General features: G+C 44.3%; 1 protein-coding gene and 32 non-coding genes across 33 annotated transcripts in view; 1 reads left to right on the top strand and 32 right to left on the bottom strand.

Annotated features, from left to right (window-relative positions):
* Window positions 1-24,798, top strand: part of LOC143512591 (ninjurin-1) — a 300,728-nt gene that overhangs the window by 215,717 nt on the left and 60,213 nt on the right. The gene's annotated exons all lie outside the window — the stretch shown is intronic.
* trnaa-ugc (transfer RNA alanine (anticodon UGC)) lies at window positions 234-305 on the bottom strand. The gene has a single exon. It is a non-coding gene; the product is annotated as a tRNA-Ala (tRNA).
* On the bottom strand, window positions 814-885 carry trnat-cgu (transfer RNA threonine (anticodon CGU)). Its single transcript has one exon. It is a non-coding gene; the product is annotated as a tRNA-Thr (tRNA).
* trnaa-ugc (transfer RNA alanine (anticodon UGC)) lies at window positions 1,757-1,828 on the bottom strand. The gene has a single exon. It is a non-coding gene; the product is annotated as a tRNA-Ala (tRNA).
* Window positions 2,337-2,408, bottom strand: trnat-cgu (transfer RNA threonine (anticodon CGU)). Its single transcript has one exon. It is a non-coding gene; the product is annotated as a tRNA-Thr (tRNA).
* trnaa-ugc (transfer RNA alanine (anticodon UGC)) lies at window positions 2,693-2,764 on the bottom strand. Its single transcript has one exon. It is a non-coding gene; the product is annotated as a tRNA-Ala (tRNA).
* On the bottom strand, window positions 3,273-3,344 carry trnat-cgu (transfer RNA threonine (anticodon CGU)). The gene has a single exon. It is a non-coding gene; the product is annotated as a tRNA-Thr (tRNA).
* Window positions 3,629-3,700, bottom strand: trnaa-ugc (transfer RNA alanine (anticodon UGC)). The gene has a single exon. It is a non-coding gene; the product is annotated as a tRNA-Ala (tRNA).
* Window positions 4,209-4,280, bottom strand: trnat-cgu (transfer RNA threonine (anticodon CGU)). Its single transcript has one exon. It is a non-coding gene; the product is annotated as a tRNA-Thr (tRNA).
* Window positions 5,152-5,223, bottom strand: trnaa-ugc (transfer RNA alanine (anticodon UGC)). The gene has a single exon. It is a non-coding gene; the product is annotated as a tRNA-Ala (tRNA).
* On the bottom strand, window positions 5,732-5,803 carry trnat-cgu (transfer RNA threonine (anticodon CGU)). Its single transcript has one exon. It is a non-coding gene; the product is annotated as a tRNA-Thr (tRNA).
* Window positions 6,088-6,159, bottom strand: trnaa-ugc (transfer RNA alanine (anticodon UGC)). Its single transcript has one exon. It is a non-coding gene; the product is annotated as a tRNA-Ala (tRNA).
* Window positions 6,668-6,739, bottom strand: trnat-cgu (transfer RNA threonine (anticodon CGU)). Its single transcript has one exon. It is a non-coding gene; the product is annotated as a tRNA-Thr (tRNA).
* trnaa-ugc (transfer RNA alanine (anticodon UGC)) lies at window positions 7,024-7,095 on the bottom strand. Its single transcript has one exon. It is a non-coding gene; the product is annotated as a tRNA-Ala (tRNA).
* On the bottom strand, window positions 7,604-7,675 carry trnat-cgu (transfer RNA threonine (anticodon CGU)). Its single transcript has one exon. It is a non-coding gene; the product is annotated as a tRNA-Thr (tRNA).
* trnaa-ugc (transfer RNA alanine (anticodon UGC)) lies at window positions 8,547-8,618 on the bottom strand. Its single transcript has one exon. It is a non-coding gene; the product is annotated as a tRNA-Ala (tRNA).
* On the bottom strand, window positions 10,419-10,490 carry trnaa-ugc (transfer RNA alanine (anticodon UGC)). Its single transcript has one exon. It is a non-coding gene; the product is annotated as a tRNA-Ala (tRNA).
* Window positions 10,999-11,070, bottom strand: trnat-cgu (transfer RNA threonine (anticodon CGU)). Its single transcript has one exon. It is a non-coding gene; the product is annotated as a tRNA-Thr (tRNA).
* trnaa-ugc (transfer RNA alanine (anticodon UGC)) lies at window positions 11,942-12,013 on the bottom strand. Its single transcript has one exon. It is a non-coding gene; the product is annotated as a tRNA-Ala (tRNA).
* Window positions 13,458-13,529, bottom strand: trnat-cgu (transfer RNA threonine (anticodon CGU)). The gene has a single exon. It is a non-coding gene; the product is annotated as a tRNA-Thr (tRNA).
* trnaa-ugc (transfer RNA alanine (anticodon UGC)) lies at window positions 13,814-13,885 on the bottom strand. The gene has a single exon. It is a non-coding gene; the product is annotated as a tRNA-Ala (tRNA).
* On the bottom strand, window positions 14,394-14,465 carry trnat-cgu (transfer RNA threonine (anticodon CGU)). The gene has a single exon. It is a non-coding gene; the product is annotated as a tRNA-Thr (tRNA).
* On the bottom strand, window positions 15,337-15,408 carry trnaa-ugc (transfer RNA alanine (anticodon UGC)). The gene has a single exon. It is a non-coding gene; the product is annotated as a tRNA-Ala (tRNA).
* trnaa-ugc (transfer RNA alanine (anticodon UGC)) lies at window positions 16,854-16,925 on the bottom strand. Its single transcript has one exon. It is a non-coding gene; the product is annotated as a tRNA-Ala (tRNA).
* Window positions 17,434-17,505, bottom strand: trnat-cgu (transfer RNA threonine (anticodon CGU)). Its single transcript has one exon. It is a non-coding gene; the product is annotated as a tRNA-Thr (tRNA).
* On the bottom strand, window positions 17,790-17,861 carry trnaa-ugc (transfer RNA alanine (anticodon UGC)). The gene has a single exon. It is a non-coding gene; the product is annotated as a tRNA-Ala (tRNA).
* trnat-cgu (transfer RNA threonine (anticodon CGU)) lies at window positions 18,370-18,441 on the bottom strand. Its single transcript has one exon. It is a non-coding gene; the product is annotated as a tRNA-Thr (tRNA).
* trnaa-ugc (transfer RNA alanine (anticodon UGC)) lies at window positions 19,313-19,384 on the bottom strand. Its single transcript has one exon. It is a non-coding gene; the product is annotated as a tRNA-Ala (tRNA).
* On the bottom strand, window positions 19,893-19,964 carry trnat-cgu (transfer RNA threonine (anticodon CGU)). The gene has a single exon. It is a non-coding gene; the product is annotated as a tRNA-Thr (tRNA).
* On the bottom strand, window positions 20,249-20,320 carry trnaa-ugc (transfer RNA alanine (anticodon UGC)). The gene has a single exon. It is a non-coding gene; the product is annotated as a tRNA-Ala (tRNA).
* Window positions 21,765-21,836, bottom strand: trnat-cgu (transfer RNA threonine (anticodon CGU)). The gene has a single exon. It is a non-coding gene; the product is annotated as a tRNA-Thr (tRNA).
* Window positions 22,708-22,779, bottom strand: trnaa-ugc (transfer RNA alanine (anticodon UGC)). Its single transcript has one exon. It is a non-coding gene; the product is annotated as a tRNA-Ala (tRNA).
* trnat-cgu (transfer RNA threonine (anticodon CGU)) lies at window positions 24,224-24,295 on the bottom strand. The gene has a single exon. It is a non-coding gene; the product is annotated as a tRNA-Thr (tRNA).

Below are 24,798 nucleotides of genomic sequence, written 5' to 3'. Positions count from 1 at the left end.
ATGTGGTAACTCCGACAGCGGAAATGTGAGGAAATGGCAGGAACATGCTCAAAATCACGACACCATTGTGACCTATGTATAACCGAACGGAAACTGAGCATCGTCTATCAATAAGAGAAGCTGCAAGCAACACTATTAAGGCACAAAAAGAGTGAGAGAAATGCACAGCGTCTGAATGTCAGCTCAACCCGAAAGGTTAAAATATAGCCAACCATATCTATAGATAATGCTCATGGAGATGCAGGGGATTGAACCCTGGACCTCATACATGCAAAGCATGCGCTCTTCCACTGAGCTACATCCCCTTGACGTGTGGAACTAATTGGTTGTAGAGCCAAAGAGAATGATTCCAAAGATTTATCAACTAGTCTACAGTTGCCTAATGTATCACTACTCCCTGAAGGGGTGAGAAGGCCTGCCACACCATCAGGAATCCTTGGCCCTATAACATAGACTTTGACATACAGCCTCTTAATCTGCAAACTACCTGGAAGCAATGGAGAAATTCTTACCTAGCAAAGCCCAGTTTTCGCTCCTGCAGACTCTATCACATGGAAACCTGATGGTAAACTCAGTAAAGATCATTGAAATACTCAAAACAAAGGTAGAGGTCACATTAGAAATGGATGTAGATGTTCCCGTTGTCTGCCATTTAAAAGGTAAGCACCTTTCCACCAGGCCATTTCAGCTGCTTCTTTGAGAGTCAGACGAGTGCTTGATCACATACAGAGGTCTCTTGTACAAGGACAAAATTGGAAGCAGATATTTTGGTAGTGAATGGACATTATAGACCCTTCGGTCCACTTTCCTTAAAGGCACGAACGAGGATCGAACCCGTGATCTTCGGTTTACGAGACCAACGCCTTACCACTTGGCCACCATGCCACAGAAAAGAGAGAGTGCTTAAATTTGAACCACACACAAACCTATGAGGGCATGTGGTAACTCCGACAGCGGAAGTGTGTGGAAATGGCTGGAACATGCTCAAAATCACAACACTGTTCTGACCCGTGAATTGATACCAATTCTACCGATTCTACACTGTCCATAGGCTGTAACCAAAATAGCATTGCATAGGCAGCTACCAAAAGGAGAACAGAAGAAGCAACCCATATCTTGGTGACTGGAAGAAAGTTGCACAGTTGAGTCACAGCCGTTTGGGACTCACCCAGGAAAGAGCACTTTTTGGTTGTTGGGGCCTAACAGGAAGCAAGAGTACCTGAGTGTTAAACAATGGCATTCAGGAAACAAGCTATGCTTCATTGAGATGCTGGGGGTCGAAGACAGTTCCTCACACAGGCAAAGCATGCGCTCTACCTCTGAGCTACATCCCCACTTGTAAGGTTGTCTTCAGAATTCTGAAAGAGTCTAGCACAGCAAATACGGCCACCAGAAGCAGTAAAAGGACGAACCCATGAAGCAAGTTATACTTCAGCAGCAGCCATGCCAGAATGTCAAGTTTGCAAGGAACAAAAACAGAATTGAAAACTGACAAAGCACTTTAATGGTCCAATGGCTAACCGGTGATCTTCGGTTACGAAGGCATGTGTTAAAAGCAGCAGTGAACATGCTCAAAAACACGACACCATTGTGACCGATGTATAACCGAACGGAAACTGAGCATCGTCTATCAATAAGAGAAGCTGCAAGCAACACTATTAAGGCACGAAAAGGGTAAGAGAAATGCACAGCGTCTGAATGTCAGCTCAACCCGAAAGGTTAAAATATAGCCAACAATATCTATAGACAATGCTCATGGAGATGCAGGGGATTGAACCCTGGACCTCATACATGCAAAGCATGCGCTCTTCCACTGAGCTACATCCCCTTGACATGTGGAATGAATTGGTTGTAGAGCCAAAGAGAATGATTCCAAAGGTTTATCAACTAGTCTACAGTTGCCTAATGTATCACTAATCCCTGAAGGGGTGAGAAGGCCTGCCACACCATCAGGAATACTTGGCCCTATAACATAGACTTTGACATACAGCCTCTTAATCTGCAAACTACCTGGAAGCAATGGAGAAATTCTTACCTAGCAAAGCCCAGTTTTCACTCCTGCAGACTCTATCACATGGAAACCTGATGGTAAACTCAGTAAAGATCATTGAAATACTCAAAACAAAGGTAGAGGTCACATTAGAAATGGATGTAGATGTTCCCGTTGTCTGCCATTTAAAAGGTAAGCACCTTTCCGCCAGGCCATTTCAGCTGCTTCTTTGAGAGTCAGACGAGTGCTTGATCACATACAGAGGTCTCTTGTACAAGGACAAAATTGGAAGCAGATATTTTAGTAGTGAATGGACACTATAGACCGTTCGGTCCACTTTCCTTAAAGGCACGAACGGGGATCGAACCCGTGATCTTCGGTTTACGAGACCGACGCCTTACCACTTGGCCACCATGCCATAGAAAAGAGGGAGTCCTTAAATTTGAACCACACACAAACTTATGAGGACATGTGGTAACTCCGACAGCGGAAATGTGAGGAAATGGCAGGAACATGCTCAAAATCACGACACCATTGTGACCTATGTATAACCGAACGGAAACTGAGCATCGTCTATCAATAAGAGAAGCTGCAAGCAACACTATTAAGGCACAAAAAGAGTGAGAGAAATGCACAGCGTCTGAATGTCAGCTCAACCCGAAAGGTTAAAATATAGCCAACCATATCTATAGATAATGCTCATGGAGATGCAGGGGATTGAACCCTGGACCTCATACATGCAAAGCATGCGCTCTTCCACTGAGCTACATCCCCTTGACGTGTGGAACTAATTGGTTGTAGAGCCAAAGAGAATGATTCCAAAGATTTATCAACTAGTCTACAGTTGCCTAATGTATCACTAATCCCTGAAGGGGTGAGAAGGCCTGCCACACCATCAGGAATACTTGGCCCTATAACATAGACTTTGACATACAGCCTCTTAATCTGCAAACTACCTGGAAGCAATGGAGAAATTCTTACCTAGCAAAGCCCAGTTTTCACTCCTGCAGACTCTATCACATGGAAACCTGATGGTAAACTCAGTAAAGATCATTGAAATACTCAAAACAAAGGTAGAGGTCACATTAGAAATGGATGTAGATGTTCCCGTTGTCTGCCATTTAAAAGGTAAGCACCTTTCCACCAGGCCATTTCAGCTGCTTCTTTGAGAGTCAGACGAGTGCTTGATCACATACAGAGGTCTCTTGTACAAGGACAAAATTGGAAGCAGATATTTTAGTAGTGAATGGACACTATAGACCGTTCGGTCCACTTTCCTTAAAGGCACGAACGGGGATCGAACCCGTGATCTTCGGTTTACGAGACCGACGCCTTACCACTTGGCCACCATGCCATAGAAAAGAGAGAGTCCTTAAATTTGAACCACACACAAACTTATGAGGACATGTGGTAACTCCGACAGCGGAAATGTGAGGAAATGGCAGGAACATGCTCAAAATCACGACACCATTGTGACCTATGTATAACCGAACGGAAACTGAGCATCGTCTATCAATAAGAGAAGCTGCAAGCAACACTATTAAGGCACAAAAAGAGTGAGAGAAATGCACAGCGTCTGAATGTCAGCTCAACCCGAAAGGTTAAAATATAGCCAACCATATCTATAGATAATGCTCATGGAGATGCAGGGGATTGAACCCTGGACCTCATACATGCAAAGCATGCGCTCTTCCACTGAGCTACATCCCCTTGACGTGTGGAACTAATTGGTTGTAGAGCCAAAGAGAATGATTCCAAAGATTTATCAACTAGTCTACAGTTGCCTAATGTATCACTACTCCCTGAAGGGGTGAGAAGGCCTGCCACACCATCAGGAATCCTTGGCCCTATAACATAGACTTTGACATACAGCCTCTTAATCTGCAAACTACCTGGAAGCAATGGAGAAATTCTTACCTAGCAAAGCCCAGTTTTCGCTCCTGCAGACTCTATCACATGGAAACCTGATGGTAAACTCAGTAAAGATCATTGAAATACTCAAAACAAAGGTAGAGGTCACATTAGAAATGGATGTAGATGTTCCCGTTGTCTGCCATTTAAAAGGTAAGCACCTTTCCACCAGGCCATTTCAGCTGCTTCTTTGAGAGTCAGACGAGTGCTTGATCACATACAGAGGTCTCTTGTACAAGGACAAAATTGGAAGCAGATATTTTGGTAGTGAATGGACATTATAGACCCTTCGGTCCACTTTCCTTAAAGGCACGAACGAGGATCGAACCCGTGATCTTCGGTTTACGAGACCAACGCCTTACCACTTGGCCACCATGCCACAGAAAAGAGAGAGTGCTTAAATTTGAACCACACACAAACCTATGAGGGCATGTGGTAACTCCGACAGCGGAAGTGTGTGGAAATGGCTGGAACATGCTCAAAATCACAACACTGTTCTGACCCGTGAATTGATACCAATTCTACCGATTCTACACTGTCCATAGGCTGTAACCAAAATAGCATTGCATAGGCAGCTACCAAAAGGAGAACAGAAGAAGCAACCCATATCTTGGTGACTGGAAGAAAGTTGCACAGTTGAGTCACAGCCGTTTGGGACTCACCCAGGAAAGAGCACTTTTTGGTTGTTGGGGCCTAACAGGAAGCAAGAGTACCTGAGTGTTAAACAATGGCATTCAGGAAACAAGCTATGCTTCATTGAGATGCTGGGGGTCGAAGACAGTTCCTCACACAGGCAAAGCATGCGCTCTACCTCTGAGCTACATCCCCACTTGTAAGGTTGTCTTCAGAATTCTGAAAGAGTCTAGCACAGCAAATACGGCCACCAGAAGCAGTAAAAGGACGAACCCATGAAGCAAGTTATACTTCAGCAGCAGCCATGCCAGAATGTCAAGTTTGCAAGGAACAAAAACAGAATTGAAAACTGACAAAGCACTTTAATGGTCCAATGGCTAACCGGTGATCTTCGGTTACGAAGGCATGTGTTAAAAGCAGCAGTGAACATGCTCAAAAACACGACACCATTGTGACCGATGTATAACCGAACGGAAACTGAGCATCGTCTATCAATAAGAGAAGCTGCAAGCAACACTATTAAGGCACGAAAAGGGTAAGAGAAATGCACAGCGTCTGAATGTCAGCTCAACCCGAAAGGTTAAAATATAGCCAACAATATCTATAGACAATGCTCATGGAGATGCAGGGGATTGAACCCTGGACCTCATACATGCAAAGCATGCGCTCTTCCACTGAGCTACATCCCCTTGACATGTGGAATGAATTGGTTGTAGAGCCAAAGAGAATGATTCCAAAGGTTTATCAACTAGTCTACAGTTGCCTAATGTATCACTAATCCCTGAAGGGGTGAGAAGGCCTGCCACACCATCAGGAATACTTGGCCCTATAACATAGACTTTGACATACAGCCTCTTAATCTGCAAACTACCTGGAAGCAATGGAGAAATTCTTACCTAGCAAAGCCCAGTTTTCACTCCTGCAGACTCTATCACATGGAAACCTGATGGTAAACTCAGTAAAGATCATTGAAATACTCAAAACAAAGGTAGAGGTCACATTAGAAATGGATGTAGATGTTCCCGTTGTCTGCCATTTAAAAGGTAAGCACCTTTCCGCCAGGCCATTTCAGCTGCTTCTTTGAGAGTCAGACGAGTGCTTGATCACATACAGAGGTCTCTTGTACAAGGACAAAATTGGAAGCAGATATTTTAGTAGTGAATGGACACTATAGACCGTTCGGTCCACTTTCCTTAAAGGCACGAACGGGGATCGAACCCGTGATCTTCGGTTTACGAGACCGACGCCTTACCACTTGGCCACCATGCCATAGAAAAGAGAGAGTCCTTAAATTTGAACCACACACAAACTTATGAGGACATGTGGTAACTCCGACAGCGGAAATGTGAGGAAATGGCAGGAACATGCTCAAAATCACGACACCATTGTGACCTATGTATAACCGAACGGAAACTGAGCATCGTCTATCAATAAGAGAAGCTGCAAGCAACACTATTAAGGCACAAAAAGAGTGAGAGAAATGCACAGCGTCTGAATGTCAGCTCAACCCGAAAGGTTAAAATATAGCCAACCATATCTATAGATAATGCTCATGGAGATGCAGGGGATTGAACCCTGGACCTCATACATGCAAAGCATGCGCTCTTCCACTGAGCTACATCCCCTTGACATGTGGAACTAATTGGTTGTAGAGCCAAAGAGAATGATTCCAAAGATTTATCAACTAGTCTACAGTTGCCTAATGTATCACTAATCCCTGAAGGGGTGAGAAGGCCTGCCACACCATCAGGAATACTTGGCCCTATAACATAGACTTTGACATACAGCCTCTTAATCTGCAAACTACCTGGAAGCAATGGAGAAATTCTTACCTAGCAAAGCCCAGTTTTCACTCCTGCAGACTCTATCACATGGAAACCTGATGGTAAACTCAGTAAAGATCATTGAAATACTCAAAACAAAGGTAGAGGTCACATTAGAAATGGATGTAGATGTTCCCGTTGTCTGCCATTTAAAAGGTAAGCACCTTTCCACCAGGCCATTTCAGCTGCTTCTTTGAGAGTCAGACGAGTGCTTGATCACATACAGAGGTCTCTTGTACAAGGACAAAATTGGAAGCAGATATTTTAGTAGTGAATGGACACTATAGACCGTTCGGTCCACTTTCCTTAAAGGCACGAACGGGGATCGAACCCGTGATCTTCGGTTTACGAGACCGACGCCTTACCACTTGGCCACCATGCCATAGAAAAGAGAGAGTCCTTAAATTTGAACCACACACAAACTTATGAGGACATGTGGTAACTCCGACAGCGGAAATGTGAGGAAATGGCAGGAACATGCTCAAAATCACGACACCATTGTGACCTATGTATAACCGAACGGAAACTGAGCATCGTCTATCAATAAGAGAAGCTGCAAGCAACACTATTAAGGCACAAAAAGAGTGAGAGAAATGCACAGCGTCTGAATGTCAGCTCAACCCGAAAGGTTAAAATATAGCCAACCATATCTATAGATAATGCTCATGGAGATGCAGGGGATTGAACCCTGGACCTCATACATGCAAAGCATGCGCTCTTCCACTGAGCTACATCCCCTTGACGTGTGGAACTAATTGGTTGTAGAGCCAAAGAGAATGATTCCAAAGGTTTATCAACTAGTCTACAGTTGCCTAATGTATCACTACTCCCTGAAGGGGTGAGAAGGCCTGCCACACCATCAGGAATCCTTGGCCCTATAACATAGACTTTGACATACAGCCTCTTAATCTGCAAACTACCTGGAAGCAATGGAGAAATTCTTACCTAGCAAAGCCCAGTTTTCGCTCCTGCAGACTCTATCACATGGAAACCTGATGGTAAACTCAGTAAAGATCATTGAAATACTCAAAACAAAGGTAGAGGTCACATTAGAAATGGATGTAGATGTTCCCGTTGTCTGCCATTTAAAAGGTAAGCACCTTTCCACCAGGCCATTTCAGCTGCTTCTTTGAGAGTCAGACGAGTGCTTGATCACATACAGAGGTCTCTTGTACAAGGACAAAATTGGAAGCAGATATTTTGGTAGTGAATGGACATTATAGACCCTTCGGTCCACTTTCCTTAAAGGCACGAACGGGGATCGAACCCGTGATCTTCGGTTTACGAGACCGACGCCTTACCACTTGTCCACCATGCCATAGAAAAGAGAGAGTGCTTAAATTTGAACCACACACAAACCTATGAGGGCATGTGGTAACTCCGACAGCGGAAGTGTGTGGAAATGGCTGGAACATGCTCAAAATCACAACACTGTTCTGACCCGTGAATTGATACCAATTCTACCGATTCTACACTGTCCATAGGCTGTAACCAAAATACCATTGCATAGGCAGCTACCAAAAGGAGAACAGAAGAAGCAACCCATATCTTGGTGACTGGAAGAAAGTTGCACAGTTGAGTCACAGCCGTTTGGGACTCACCCAGGAAAGAGCACTTTTTGGTTGTTGGGGCCTAACAGGAAGCAAGAGTACCTGAGTGTTAAACAATGGCATTCAGGAAACAAGCTATGCTTCATTGAGATGCTGGGGGTCGAAGACAGTTCCTCACACAGGCAAAGCATGCGCTCTACCTCTGAGCTACATCCCCACTTGTAAGGTTGTCTTCAGAATTCTGAAAGAGTCTAGCACAGCAAATACGGCCACCAGAAGCAGTAAAAGGACGAACCCATGAAGCAAGTTATACTTCAGCAGCAGCCATGCCAGAATGTCAAGTTTGCAAGGAACAAAAACAGAATTGAAAACTGACAAAGCACTTTAATGGTCCAATGGCTAACCGGTGATCTTCGGTTACGAAGGCATGTGTTAAAAGCAGCAGTGAACATGCTCAAAAACACGACACCATTGTGACCGATGTATAACCGAACGGAAACTGAGCATCGTCTATCAATAAGAGAAGCTGCAAGCAACACTATTAAGGCACGAAAAGGGTAAGAGAAATGCACAGCGTCTGAATGTCAGCTCAACCCGAAAGGTTAAAATATAGCCAACAATATCTATAGACAATGCTCATGGAGATGCAGGGGATTGAACCCTGGACCTCATACATGCAAAGCATGCGCTCTTCCACTGAGCTACATCCCCTTGACGTGTGGAACTAATTGGTTGTAGAGCCAAAGAGAATGATTCCAAAGGTTTATCAACTAGTCTACAGTTGCCTAATGTATCACTACTCCCTGAAGGGGTGAGAAGGCCTGCCACACCATCAGGAATACTTGGCCCTATAACATAGACTTTGACATACAGCCTCTTAATCTGCAACCTACCTGGAAGCAATGGAGAAATTCTTACCTAGCAAAGCCCAGTTTTCACTCCTGCAGACTCTATCACATGGAAACCTGATAGTAAACTCAGTAAAGATCATTGAAATACTCAAAACAAAGGTAGAGGTCACTTTAGAAATGGATGTAGATGTTCCCGTTGTCTGCCATTTAAAAGGTAAGCACCTTTCCGCCAGGCCATTTCAGCTGCTTCTTTGAGAGTCAGACAAGTGCTTGATCACATACAGAGGTCTCTTGTACAAGGACAAAATTGGAAGCAGATATTTTAGTAGTGAATGGACATTATAGACCGTTCGGTCCACTTTCCTTAACGGCACGAACGGGGATCGAACCCGTGATCTTCGGTTTACGAGACCTACGCCTTACCACATGGCCACCATGCCATAGAAAAGAGAGAGTCCTTAAATTTGAACCACACACAAACTTATGAGGACATGTGGTAACTCCGACAGCGGAAATGTGAGGAAATGGCTGGAACATGCTCAAAATCACGACACCATTGTGACCTATGTATAACCGAACGGAAACTGAGCATCGTCTATCAATAAGAGAAGCTGCAAGCAACACTATTAAGGCACAAAAAGAGTGAGAGAAATGCACAGCGTCTGAATGTCAGCTCAACCCGAAAGGTTAAAATATAGCCAACCATATCTATAGATAATGCTCATGGAGATGCATGGGATTGGACCCTGGACCTCATACATGCAAAGCATGCGCTCTTCCACTGAGCTACATCCCCTTGACGTGTGGAACTAATTGGTTGTAGAGCCAAAGAGAATGATTCCAAAGGTTTATCAACTAGTCTACAGTTGCCTAATGTATCACTACTCCCTGAAGGGGTGAGAAGGCCTGCCACACCATCAGGAATACTTGGCCCTATAACATAGACTTTGACATACAGCCTCTTAATATGCAACCTACCTGGAAGCAATGGAGAAATTCTTACCTAGCAAAGCCCAGTTTTCACTCCTGCAGACTCTATCACATGGAAACCTGATGGTAAACTCAGTAAAGATCATTGAAATACTCAAAACAAAGGTAGAGGTCACATTAGAAATGGATGTAGATGTTCCCGTTGTCTGCCATTTAAAAGGTAAGCACCTTTCCGCCAGGCCATTTCAGCTGCTTCTTTGAGAGTCAGACGAGTGCTTGATCACATACAGAGGTCTCTTGTACAAGGACAAAATTGGAAGCAGATATTTTAGTAGTGAATGGACACTATAGACCGTTCGGTCCTCTTTCCTTAAAGGCACGAACGGGGATCGAACCCGTGATCTTCAGTTTACGAGACCGACGCCTTACAACTTGGCCACCATGCCATAGAAAAGAGAGAGTCCTTAAATTTGAACCACACACAAACTTATGAGGACATGTGGTAACTCCGACAGCGGAAATGTGAGGAAATGGCAGGAACATGCTCAAAATCACGACACCATTGTGACCTATGTATAACCGAACGGAAACTGAGCATCGTCTATCAATAAGAGAAGCTGCAAGCAACACTATTAAGGCACAAAAAGAGTGAGAGAAATGCACAGCGTCTGAATGTCAGCTCAACCCGAAAGGTTAAAATATAGCCAACCATATCTATAGATAATGCTCATGGAGATGCAGGGGATTGAACCCTGGACCTCATACATGCAAAGCATGCGCTCTTCCACTGAGCTACATCCCCTTGACGTGTGGAACTAATTGGTTGTAGAGCCAAAGAGAATGATTCCAAAGGTTTATCAACTAGTCTACAGTTGCCTAATGTATCACTACTCCCTGAAGGGGTGAGAAGGCCTGCCACACCATCAGGAATCCTTGGCCCTATAACATAGACTTTGACATACAGCCTCTTAATCTGCAAACTACCTGGAAGCAATGGAGAAATTCTTACCTAGCAAAGCCCAGTTTTCGCTCCTGCAGACTCTATCACATGGAAACCTGATGGTAAACTCAGTAAAGATCATTGAAATACTCAAAACAAAGGTAGAGGTCACATTAGAAATGGATGTAGATGTTCCCGTTGTCTGCCATTTAAAAGGTAAGCACCTTTCCACCAGGCCATTTCAGCTGCTTCTTTGAGAGTCAGACGAGTGCTTGATCACATACAGAGGTCTCTTGTACAAGGACAAAATTGCAAGCAGATATTTTGGTAGTGAATGGACATTATAGACCCTTCGGTCCACTTTCCTTAAAGGCACGAACGGGGATCGAACCCGTGATCTTCGGTTTACGAGACCGACGCCTTACCACTTGTCCACCATGCCATAGAAAAGAGAGAGTGCTTAAATTTGAACCACACACAAACCTATGAGGGCATGTGGTAACTCCGACAGCGGAAGTGTGTGGAAATGGCTGGAACATGCTCAAAATCACAACACTGTTCTGACCCGTGAATTGATACCAATTCTACCGATTCTACACTGTCCATAGGCTGTAACCAAAATACCATTGCATAGGCAGCTACCAAAAGGAGAACAGAAGAAGCAACCCATATCTTGGTGACTGGAAGAAAGTTGCACAGTTGAGTCACAGCCGTTTGGGACTCACCCAGGAAAGAGCACTTTTTGGTTGTTGGGGCCTAACAGGAAGCAAGAGTACCTGAGTGTTAAACAATGGCATTCAGGAAACAAGCTATGCTTCATTGAGATGCTGGGGGTCGAAGACAGTTCCTCACACAGGCAAAGCATGCGCTCTACCTCTGAGCTACATCCCCACTTGTAAGGTTGTCTTCAGAATTCTGAAAGAGTCTAGCACAGCAAATACGGCCACCAGAAGCAGTAAAAGGACGAACCCATGAAGCAAGTTATACTTCAGCAGCAGCCATGCCAGAATGTCAAGTTTGCAAGGAACAAAAACAGAATTGAAAACTGACAAAGCACTTTAATGGTCCAATGGCTAACCGGTGATCTTCGGTTACGAAGGCATGTGTTAAAAGCAGCAGTGAACATGCTCAAAAACACGACACCATTGTGACCGATGTATAACCGAACGGAAACTGAGCATCGTCTATCAATAAGAGAAGCTGCAAGCAACACTATTAAGGCACGAAAAGGGTAAGAGAAATGCACAGCGTCTGAATGTCAGCTCAACCCGAAAGGTTAAAATATAGCCAACAATATCTATAGACAATGCTCATGGAGATGCAGGGGATTGAACCCTGGACCTCATACATGCAAAGCATGCGCTCTTCCACTGAGCTACATCCCCTTGACGTGTGGAACTAATTGGTTGTAGAGCCAAAGAGAATGATTCCAAAGGTTTATCAACTAGTCTACAGTTGCCTAATGTATCACTACTCCCTGAAGGGGTGAGAAGGCCTGCCACACCATCAGGAATACTTGGCCCTATAACATAGACTTTGACATACAGCCTCTTAATCTGCAACCTACCTGGAAGCAATGGAGAAATTCTTACCTAGCAAAGCCCAGTTTTCACTCCTGCAGACTCTATCACATGGAAACCTGATAGTAAACTCAGTAAAGATCATTGAAATACTCAAAACAAAGGTAGAGGTCACTTTAGAAATGGATGTAGATGTTCCCGTTGTCTGCCATTTAAAAGGTAAGCACCTTTCCGCCAGGCCATTTCAGCTGCTTCTTTGAGAGTCAGACAAGTGCTTGATCACATACAGAGGTCTCTTGTACAAGGACAAAATTGGAAGCAGATATTTTAGTAGTGAATGGACATTATAGACCGTTCGGTCCACTTTCCTTAACGGCACGAACGGGGATCGAACCCGTGATCTTCGGTTTACGAGACCTACGCCTTACCACATGGCCACCATGCCATAGAAAAGAGAGAGTCCTTAAATTTGAACCACACACAAACTTATGAGGACATGTGGTAACTCCGACAGCGGAAATGTGAGGAAATGGCTGGAACATGCTCAAAATCACGACACCATTGTGACCTATGTATAACCGAACGGAAACTGAGCATCGTCTATCAATAAGAGAAGCTGCAAGCAACACTATTAAGGCACAAAAAGAGTGAGAGAAATGCACAGCGTCTGAATGTCAGCTCAACCCGAAAGGTTAAAATATAGCCAACCATATCTATAGATAATGCTCATGGAGATGCATGGGATTGGACCCTGGACCTCATACATGCAAAGCATGCGCTCTTCCACTGAGCTACATCCCCTTGACGTGTGGAACTAATTGGTTGTAGAGCCAAAGAGAATGATTCCAAAGGTTTATCAACTAGTCTACAGTTGCCTAATGTATCACTACTCCCTGAAGGGGTGAGAAGGCCTGCCACACCATCAGGAATACTTGGCCCTATAACATAGACTTTGACATACAGCCTCTTAATATGCAACCTACCTGGAAGCAATGGAGAAATTCTTACCTAGCAAAGCCCAGTTTTCACTCCTGCAGACTCTATCACATGGAAACCTGATGGTAAACTCAGTAAAGATCATTGAAATACTCAAAACAAAGGTAGAGGTCACATTAGAAATGGAGGTAGATGTTCCCGTTGTCTGCCATTTAAAAGGTAAGCACCTTTCCACCAGGCCATTTCAGCTGCTTCTTTGAGAGTCAGACGAGTGCTTGATCACATACAGAGGTCTCTTGTACAAGGACAAAATTGGAAGCAGATATTTTGGTAGTGAATGGACATTATAGACCGTTCGGTCCACTTTCCTTAAAGGCACGAACGGGGATCGAACCCGTGATCTTCGGTTTACGAGACCGACGCCTTACCACTTGGCCACCATGCCATAGAAAAGAGTGAGTGCTTAAATTTGAACCACACACAAACTTATGAGGACATGTGGTAACTCCGACAGCGGAAATGTGAGGAAATGGCAGGAACATGCTCAAAATCACGACACCATTGTGACCTATGTATAACCGAACGGAAACTGAGCATCGTCTATCAATAAGAGAAGCTGCAAGCAACACTATTAAGGCACAAAAAGAGTGAGAGAAATGCACAGCGTCTGAATGTCAGCTCAACCCGAAAGGTTAAAATATAGCCAACCATATCTATAGATAATGCTCATGGAGATGCAGGGGATTGAACCCTGGACCTCATACATGCAAAGCATGCGCTCTTCCACTGAGCTACATCCCCTTGACGTGTGGAACTAATTGGTTGTAGAGCCAAAGAGAATGATTCCAAAGGTTTATCAACTAGTCTACAGTTGCCTAATGTATCACTACTCCCTGAAGGGGTGAGAAGGCCTGCCACACCATCAGGAATCCTTGGCCCTATAACATAGACTTTGACATACAGCCTCTTAATCTGCAAACTACCTGGAAGCAATGGAGAAATTCTTACCTAGCAAAGCCCAGTTTTCGCTCCTGCAGACTCTATCACATGGAAACCTGATGGTAAACTCAGTAAAGATCATTGAAATACTCAAAACAAAGGTAGAGGTCACATTAGAAATGGAGGTAGATGTTCCCGTTGTCTGCCATTTAAAAGGTAAGCACCTTTCCGCCAGGACATTTCAGCTGCTTCTTTGAGAGTCAGACGAGTGCTTGATAACATACAGAGGTCTCTTGTACAAGGACAAAATAGGAAGCAGATATTTTGGTAGTGAATGGACATTATAGACCGTTCGGTCCACTTTCCTTAAAGGCACGAACGGGGATCTAACCCGTGATCTTCGGTTTACGAGACCGACGCCTTACCACTTGGCCACCATGCCATAGAAAAGAGTGAGTGCTTAAATTTGAACCACACACAAACCTATGAGGGCATGTGGTAACTCCGACAGCGGAAGTGTGTGGAAATGGCTGGAACATGCTCAAAATCACAACACTGTTCTGACCCGTGAATTGATACCAATTCTACCGATTCTACACTGTCCATAGGCTGTAACCAAAATAGCATTGCATAGGCAGCTACCAAAAGGAGAACAGAAGAAGCAACCCATGTCTTGGTGACTGGAAGAAAGTTGCACTGTTGAGTCACAGCCGTTTGGGACTCACCCAGGAAAGAGCACTTTTTGGTTGTTGGGGCCTAACAGGAAGCAAGAGTACCTGAGTGTTAAACAATGGCATTCAGGAAACAAGCTATGCTTCATTGAGATGCTGGGGGTCGAAGCCAGTTCCTCACACAGGCGAAGCATGCGCTCTAACACTGAGCTACATCCCCACTTGTAAGGTTGTCTTCAGAATTCTGAAAGAGTCTAGCACAGCAAATACGGCCACCAGAAGCAGTAACAGGACAAACCCATGAAGCAAGTTATACTTCAGCAGCAGCCATGCCAGAATGTCAAGTTTGCAAGGAACAAAAACAGAATTGAAAACTGACAAAGCACTTTAATGGTCCAATGGCTAACCGGTGGTCTTCGGTTAGGAAGGCATGTGTTAAAAGCAGCAGTGAACATGCTCAAAAACACGACACCATTGTGACCGATGTATAACCGAACGGAAACTGAGCATCGTCTATCAATAAGAGAAGCTGCAAGCAACACTATTAAGGCACAAAAAGAGTGAGAGAAATGCACAGCGTCTGAATGTCAGCTCAACCCGAAAGGTTAAAATATAGCCAACCATATCTATAGATAATGCTCATGGAGATGCAGGGGATTGAACCCTGGACCTCATACATGCAAAGCATGCGCTCTTCCACTGAGCTACATCCCCTTGACATGTGGAATGAATTGGTTGTAGAGCCAAAGAGAATGATTCCAAAGGTTTATCAACTAGTCTACAGTTGCCTAATGTATCACTAATCCCTGAAGGGGTGAGAAGGCCTGCCACACCATCAGGAATACTTGGCCCTATAACATAGACTTTGACATACAGCCTCTTAATCTGCAACCTACCTGGAAGCAATGGAGAAATTCTTACCTAGCAAAGCCCAGTTTTCGCTCCTGCAGACTCTATCACATAGAAACCTGATGGTAAACTCAGTAAAGATCATTGAAATACTCAAAACAAAGGTAGAGGTCACTTTAGAAATGGATGTAGATGTTCCCGTTGTCTGCCATTTAAAAGGTAAGCACCTTTCCGCCAGGCCATTTCAGCTGCTTCTTTGAGAGTCAGACGAGTGCTTGATAACATACAGAGGTCTCTTGTACAAGGACAAAATTGGAAGCAGATATTTTAGTAGTGAATGGACATTATAGACCGTTCGGTCCACTTTCCTTAAAGGCACGAACGGGGATCGAACCCGTGATCTTCGGTTTACGATACCGACGACTTACCACTTGGCCACCATGCCATAGAAAAGAGTGAGTGCTTAAATTTGAACCACACACAAACCTATGAGGGCATGTGGTAACTCCGACAGCGGAAGTGTGTGGAAATGGCTGGAACATGCTCAAAACCACAACACTGTTCTGACCCGTGAATTGATACCAATTCTACCGATTCTACACTGTCCATAGGCTGTAACCAAAATAGCATTGCATAGGCAGCTACCAAAAGGAGAACAGAAGAAGCAACCCATGTCTTGGTGACTGGAAGAAAGTTGCACTGTTGAGTCACAGCCGTTTGGGACTCACCCAGGAAAGAGCACTTTTTGGTTGTTGGGGCCTAACAGGAAGCAAGAGTACCTGAGTGTTAAACAATGGCATTCAGGAAACAAGCTATGCTTCATTGAGATGCTGGGGGTCGAAGCCAGTTCCTCACACAGGCGAAGCATGCGCTCTAACATTGAGCTACATCCCCACTTGTAAGGTTGTCTTCAGAATTCTGAAAGAGTCTAGCACAGCAAATACGGCCACCAGAAGCAGTAACAGGACAAACCCATGAAGCAAGTTATACTTCAGCAGCAGCCATGCCAGAATGTCAAGTTTGCAAGGAACAAAAACAGAATTGAAAACTGACAAAGCACTTTAATGGTCCAATGGCTAACCGGTGGTCTTCGGTTAGGAAGGCATGTGTTAAAAGCAGCAGTGAACATGCTCAAAAACACGACACCATTGTGACCGATGTATAACCGAACGGAAACTGAGCATCGTCTATCAATAAGAGAAGCTGCAAGCAACACTATTAAGGCACAAAAAGAGTGAGAGAAATGCACAGCGTCTGAATGTCAGCTCAACCCGAAAGGTTAAAATATAGCCAACCATATCTAATGCTCATGGAGATGCAGGGGATTGAACCCTGGACCTCATACATGCAAAGCATGCGCTCTTCCACTGAGCTACATCCCCTTGACATGTGGAATGAATTGGTTGTAGAGCCAAAGAGAATGATTCCAAAGGTTTATCAACTAGTCTACAGTTGCCTAATGTATCACTAATCCCTGAAGGGGTGAGAAGGCCTGCCACACCATCAGGAATACTTGGCCCTATAACATAGACTTTGACATACAGCCTCTTAATCTGCAACCTACCTGGAAGCAATGGAGAAATTCTTACCTAGCAAAGCCCAGTTTTCGCTCCTGCAGACTCTATCACATGGAAACCTGATGGTAAACTCAGTAAAGATCATTGAAATACTCAAAACAAAGGTAGAGGTCACTTTAGAAATGGATGTAGATGTTCCCGTTGTCTGCCATTTAAAAGGTAAGCACCTTTCCGCCAGGCCATTTCAGCTGCTTCTTTGAGAGTCAGACGAGTGCTTGATCACATACAGAGGTCTCTTGTACAAGGACAAAATTGGAAGCAAATATTTTAGTAGTGAATGGACATTATAGACCGTTCGGTGCACTTTCCTTAAAGGCACGAACGGGGATCGAACCCGTGATCTTCGGTTTACGAGACCGACGCCTTACCACATGGCCACCATGCCATAGAAAAGAGAGAGTCCTTAAATTTGAACCACACACAAACTTATGAGGACATGTGGTAACTCCGACAGCGGAAATGTGAGGAAATGGCTGGAACATGCTCAAAATCACGACACCATTGTGACCTATGTATAACCGAACGGAAACTGAGCATCGTCTATCAATAAGAGAAGCTGCAAGCAACACTATTAAGGCACAAAAAGAGTGAGAGAAATGCACAGCGTCTGAATGTCAGCTCAACCCGAAAGGTTAAAATATAGCCAACCATATCTATAGATAATGCTCATGGAGATGCAGGGGATTGAACCCTGGACCTCATACATGCAAAGCATGCGCTCTTCCACTGAGCTACATCCCCTTGACGTGTGGAACTAATTGGTTGTAGAGCCAAAGAGAATGATTCCAAAGGTTTATCAACTAGTCTACAGTTGCCTAATGTATCACTACTCCCTGAAGGGGTGAGAAGGCCTGCCACACCATCAGGAATCCTTGGCCCTATAACATAGACTTTGACATACAGCCTCTTAATCTGCAAACTACCTGGAAGCAATGGAGAAATTCTTACCTAGCAAAGCCCAGTTTTCGCTCCTGCAGACTCTATCACATGGAAACCTGATGGTAAACTCAGTAAAGATCATTGAAATACTCAAAACAAAGGTAGAGGTCACATTAGAAATGGAGGTAGATGTTCCCGTTGTCTGCCATTTAAAAGGTAAGCACCTTTCCACCAGGCCATTTCAGCTGCTTCTTTGAGAGTCAGACGAGTGCTTGATCACATACAGAGGTCTCTTGTACAAGGACAAAATTGGAAGCAGATATTTTGGTAGTGAATGGACATTATAGACCCTTCGGTCCACTTTCCTTAAAGGCACGAACGGGGATCGAACCCGTGATCTTCGGTTTACGAGACCGACGCCTTACCACTTGGCCACCATGCCATAGAAAAGAGAGAGTGCTTAAATTTGAACCACACACAAACCTATGAGGGCATGTGGTAACTCCGACAGCGGAAGTGTGTGGAAATGGCTGGAACATGCTCAAAATCACAACACTGTTCTGACCCGTGAATTGATACCAATTCTACCGATTCTACACTGTCCATAGGCTGTAACCAAAATAGCATTGCATAGGCAGCTACCAAAAGGAGAACAGAAGAAGCAACCCATATCTTGGTGACTGGAAGAAAGTTGCACAGTTGAGTCACAGCCGTTTGGGACTCACCCAGGAAAGAGCACTTTTTGGTTGTTGGGGCCTAACAGGAAGCAAGAGTACCTGAGTGTTAAACAATGGCATTCAGGAAACAAGCTATGCTTCATTGAGATGCTGGGGGTCGAAGACAGTTCCTCACACAGGCAAAGCATGCGCTCTACCTCTGAGCTACATCCCCACTTGTAAGGTTGTCTTCAGAATTCTGAAAGAGTCTAGCACAGCAAATACGGCCACCAGAAGCAGTAAAAGGACGAACCCATGAAGCAAGTTATACTTCAGCAGCAGCCATGCCAGAATGTCAAGTTTGCAAGGAACAAAAACAGAATTGAAAACTGACAAAGCACTTTAATGGTCCAATGGCTAACCGGTGATCTTCGGTTACGAAGGCATGTGTTAAAAGCAGCAGTGAACATGCTCAAAAACACGACACCATTGTGACCGATGTATAACCGAACGGAAACTGAGCATCGTCTATCAATAAGAGAAGCTGCAAGCAACACTATTAAGGCACGAAAAGGGTAAGAGAAATGCACAGCGTCTGAATGTCAGCTTAACCCGAAAGGTTAAAATATAGCCAACAATATCTATAGACAATGCTCATGGAGATGCAGGGGATTGAACCCTGGACCTCATACATGCAAAGCATGCGCTCTTCCACTGAGCTACATCCCCTTGACATGTGGAACTAATTGGTTGTAGAGCCAAAGAGAATGATTCCAAAGGTTTATCAACTAGTCTACAGTTGCCTAATGTATCACTACTCCCTGAAGGGGTGAGAAGGCCTGCCACACCATCAGGAATACTTGGCCCTATAACATAGACTTTGACATACAGCCTCTTAATATGCAACCTACCTGGAAGCAATGGAGAAATTCTTACCTAGCAAAGCCCAGTTTTCACTCCTGCAGACTCTATCACATGGAAACCTGATGGTAAACTCAGTAAAGATCATTGAAATACTCAAAACAAAGGTAGAGGTCACATTAGAAATGGATGTAGATGTTCCCGTTGTCTGCCATTTAAAAGGTAAGCACCTTTCCGCCAGGCCATTTCAGCTGCTTCTTTGAGAGTCAGACGAGTGCTTGATCACATACAGAGGTCTCTTGTACAAGGACAAAATTGGAAGCAGATATTTTAGTAGTGAATGGACACTATAGACCGTTCGGTCCACTTTCCTTAAAGGCACGAACGGGGATCGAACCCGTGATCTTCGGTTTACGAGACCGACGCCTTACCACTTGGCCACCATGCCATAGAAAAGAGAGAGTCCTTAAATTTGAACCACACACAAACTTATGAGGACATGTGGTAACTCCGACAGCGGAAATGTGAGGAAATGGCAGGAACATGCTCAAAATCACGACACCATTGTGACCGATGTATAACCGAACGGAAACTGAGCATCGTCTATCAATAAGAGAAGCTGCAAGCAACACTATTAAGGCACAAAAAGAGTGAGAGAAATGGACAGCGTCTGAATGTCAGCTCAACCCGAAAGGTTAAAATATAGCCAACCATATCTATAGATAATGCTCATGGAGATGCAGGGGATTGAACCCTGGACCTCATACATGCAAAGCATGCGCTCTTCCACTGAGCTACATCCCCTTGACATGTGGAATGAATTGGTTGTAGAGCCAAAGAGAATGATTCCAAAGGTTTATCAACTAGTCTACAGTTGCCTAATGTATCACTAATCCCTGAAGGGGTGAGAAGGCCTGCCACACCATCAGGAATACTTGGCCCTATAACATAGACTTTGACATACAGCCTCTTAATCTGCAACCTACCTGGAAGCAATGGAGAAATTCTTACCTAGCAAAGCCCAGTTTTCGCTCCTGCAGACTCTATCACATGGAAACCTGATGGTAAACTCAGTAAAGATCATTGAAATACTCAAAACAAAGGTAGAGGTCACTTTAGAAATGGATGTAGATGTTCCCGTTGTCTGCCATTTAAAAGGTAAGCACCTTTCCGCCAGGCCATTTCAGCTGCTTCTTTGAGAGTCAGACAAGTGCTTGATCACATACAGAGGTCTCTTGTACAAGGACAAAATTGGAAGCAGATATTTTAGTAGTGAATGGACATTATAGACCGTTCGGTCCACTTTCCTTAACGGCACGAACGGGGATCGAACCCGTGATCTTCGGTTTACGAGACCTACGCCTTACCACATGGCCACCATGCCATAGAAAAGAGAGAGTCCTTAAATTTGAACCACACACAAACTTATGAGGACATGTGGTAACTCCGACAGCGGAAATGTGAGGAAATGGCTGGAACATGCTCAAAATCACGACACCATTGTGACCTATGTATAACCGAACGGAAACTGAGCATCGTCTATCAATAAGAGAAGCTGCAAGCAACACTATTAAGGCACAAAAAGAGTGAGAGAAATGCACAGCGTCTGAATGTCAGCTCAACCCGAAAGGTTAAAATATAGCCAACCATATCTATAGATAATGCTCATGGAGATGCATGGGATTGGACCCTGGACCTCATACATGCAAAGCATGCGCTCTTCCACTGAGCTACATCCCCTTGACGTGTGGAACTAATTGGTTGTAGAGCCAAAGAGAATGATTCCAAAGGTTTATCAACTAGTCTACAGTTGCCTAATGTATCACTACTCCCTGAAGGGGTGAGAAGGCCTGCCACACCATCAGGAATACTTGGCCCTATAACATAGACTTTGACATACAGCCTCTTAATATGCAACCTACCTGGAAGCAATGGAGAAATTCTTACCTAGCAAAGCCCAGTTTTCACTCCTGCAGACTCTATCACATGGAAACCTGATGGTAAACTCAGTAAAGATCATTGAAATACTCAAAACAAAGGTAGAGGTCACATTAGAAATGGAGGTAGATGTTCCCGTTGTCTGCCATTTAAAAGGTAAGCACCTTTCCACCAGGCCATTTCAGCTGCTTCTTTGAGAGTCAGACGAGTGCTTGATCACATACAGAGGTCTCTTGTACAAGGACAAAATTGGAAGCAGATATTTTGGTAGTGAATGGACATTATAGACCCTTCGGTCCACTTTCCTTAAAGGCACGAACGGGGATCGAACCCGTGATCTTCGGTTTACGAGACCGACGCCTTACCACTTGTCCACCATGCCATAGAAAAGAGAGAGTGCTTAAATTTGAACCACACACAAACCTATGAGGGCATGTGGTAACTCCGACAGCGGAAGTGTGTGGAAATGGCTGGAACATGCTCAAAATCACAACACTGTTCTGACCCGTGAATTGATACCAATTCTACCGATTCTACACTGTCCATAGGCTGTAACCAAAATACCATTGCATAGGCAGCTACCAAAAGGAGAACAGAAGAAGCAACCCATATCTTGGTGACTGGAAGAAAGTTGCACAGTTGAGTCACAGCCGTTTGGGACTCACCCAGGAAAGAGCACTTTTTGGTTGTTGGGGCCTAACAGGAAGCAAGAGTACCTGAGTGTTAAACAATGGCATTCAGGAAACAAGCTATGCTTCATTGAGATGCTGGGGGTCGAAGACAGTTCCTCACACAGGCAAAGCATGCGCTCTACCTCTGAGCTACATCCCCACTTGTAAGGTTGTCTTCAGAATTCTGAAAGAGTCTAGCACAGCAAATACGGCCACCAGAAGCAGTAAAAGGACGAACCCATGAAGCAAGTTATACTTCAGCAGCAGCCATGCCAGAATGTCAAGTTTGCAAGGAACAAAAACAGAATTGAAAACTGACAAAGCACTTTAATGGTCCAATGGCTAACCGGTGATCTTCGGTTACGAAGGCATGTGTTAAAAGCAGCAGTGAACATGCTCAAAAACACGACACCATTGTGACCGATGTATAACCGAACGGAAACTGAGCATCGTCTATCAATAAGAGAAGCTGCAAGCAACACTATTAAGGCACGAAAAGGGTAAGAGAAATGCACAGCGTCTGAATGTCAGCTCAACCCGAAAGGTTAAAATATAGCCAACAATATCTATAGACAATGCTCATGGAGATGCAGGGGATTGAACCCTGGACCTCATACATGCAAAGCATGCGCTCTTCCACTGAGCTACATCTCCTTGACGTGTGGAACTAATTGGTTGTAGAGCCAAAGAGAATGATTCCAAAGGTTTATCAACTAGTCTACAGTTGCCTAATGTATCACTACTCCCTGAAGGGGTGAGAAGGCCTGCCACACCATCAGGAATACTTGGCCCTATAACATAGACTTTGACATACAGCCTCTTAATCTGCAACCTACCTGGAAGCAATGGAGAAATTCTTACCTAGCAAAGCCCAGTTTTCACTCCTGCAGACTCTATCACATGGAAACCTGATAGTAAACTCAGTAAAGATCATTGAAATACTCAAAACAAAGGTAGAGGTCACTTTAGAAATGGATGTAGATGTTCCCGTTGTCTGCCATTTAAAAGGTAAGCACCTTTCCGCCAGGCCATTTCAGCTGCTTCTTTGAGAGTCAGACAAGTGCTTGATCACATACAGAGGTCTCTTGTACAAGGACAAAATTGGAAGCAGATATTTTAGTAGTGAATGGACATTATAGACCTTTCGGTCCACTTTCCTTAACGGCACGAACGGGGATCAAACCCGTGATCTTCGGTTTACGAGACCTACGCCTTACCACATGGCCACCATGCCATAGAAAAGAGAGAGTCCTTAAATTTGAACCACACACAAACTTATGAGGACATGTGGTAACTCCGACAGCGGAAATGTGAGGAAATGGCTGGAACATGCTCAAAATCACGACACCATTGTGACCTATGTATAACCGAACGGAAACTGAGCATCGTCTATCAATAAGAGAAGCTGCAAGCAACACTATTAAGGCACAAAAAGAGTGAGAGAAATGCACAGCGTCTGAATGTCAGCTCAACCCGAAAGGTTAAAATATAGCCAACCATATCTATAGATAATGCTCATGGAGATGCATGGGATTGGACCCTGGACCTCATACATGCAAAGCATGCGCTCTTCCACTGAGCTACATCCCCTTGACGTGTGGAACTAATTGGTTGTAGAGCCAAAGAGAATGATTCCAAAGGTTTATCAACTAGTCTACAGTTGCCTAATGTATCACTACTCCCTGAAGGGGTGAGAAGGCCTGCCACACCATCAGGAATACTTGGCCCTATAACATAGACTTTGACATACAGCCTCTTAATATGCAACCTACCTGGAAGCAATGGAGAAATTCTTACCTAGCAAAGCCCAGTTTTCACTCCTGCAGACTCTATCACATGGAAACCTGATGGTAAACTCAGTAAAGATCATTGAAATACTCAAAACAAAGGTAGAGGTCACATTAGAAATGGAGGTAGATGTTCCCGTTGTCTGCCATTTAAAAGGTAAGCACCTTTCCACCAGGCCATTTCAGCTGCTTCTTTGAGAGTCAGACGAGTGCTTGATCACATACAGAGGTCTCTTGTACAAGGACAAAATTGGAAGCAGATATTTTGGTAGTGAATGGACATTATAGACCGTTCGGTCCACTTTCCTTAAAGGCACGAACGGGGATCGAACCCGTGATCTTCGGTTTACGAGACCGACGCCTTACCACTTGGCCACCATGCCATAGAAAAGAGTGAGTGCTTAAATTTGAACCACACACAAACTTATGAGGGCATGTGGTAACTCCGACAGCGGAAGTGTGTGGAAATGGCTGGAACATGCTCAAAATCACAACACTGTTCTGACCCGTGAATTGATACCAATTCTACCGATTCTACACTGTCCATAGGCTGTAACCAAAATACCATTGCATAGGCAGCTACCAAAAGGAGAACAGAAGAAGCAACCCATATCTTGGTGACTGGAAGAAAGTTGCACAGTTGAGTCACAGCCGTTTGGGACTCACCCAGGAAAGAGCACTTTTTGGTTGTTGGGGCCTAACAGGAAGCAAGAGTACCTGAGTGTTAAACAATGGCATTCAGGAAACAAGCTATGCTTCATTGAGATGCTGGGGGTCGAAGACAGTTCCTCACACAGGCAAAGCATGCGCTCTACCTCTGAGCTACATCCCCACTTGTAAGGTTGTCTTCAGAATTCTGAAAGAGTCTAGCACAGCAAATACGGCC

Source organism: Brachyhypopomus gauderio, chromosome 4, assembly GCF_052324685.1.
Source record: "Brachyhypopomus gauderio isolate BG-103 chromosome 4, BGAUD_0.2, whole genome shotgun sequence".
In the NCBI taxonomy this organism is placed as follows: domain Eukaryota; kingdom Metazoa; phylum Chordata; class Actinopteri; order Gymnotiformes; family Hypopomidae; genus Brachyhypopomus; species Brachyhypopomus gauderio.
Note: the sequence above shows the minus strand (reverse complement) of the source record. Positions and strands in the feature narration are given on the sequence as shown.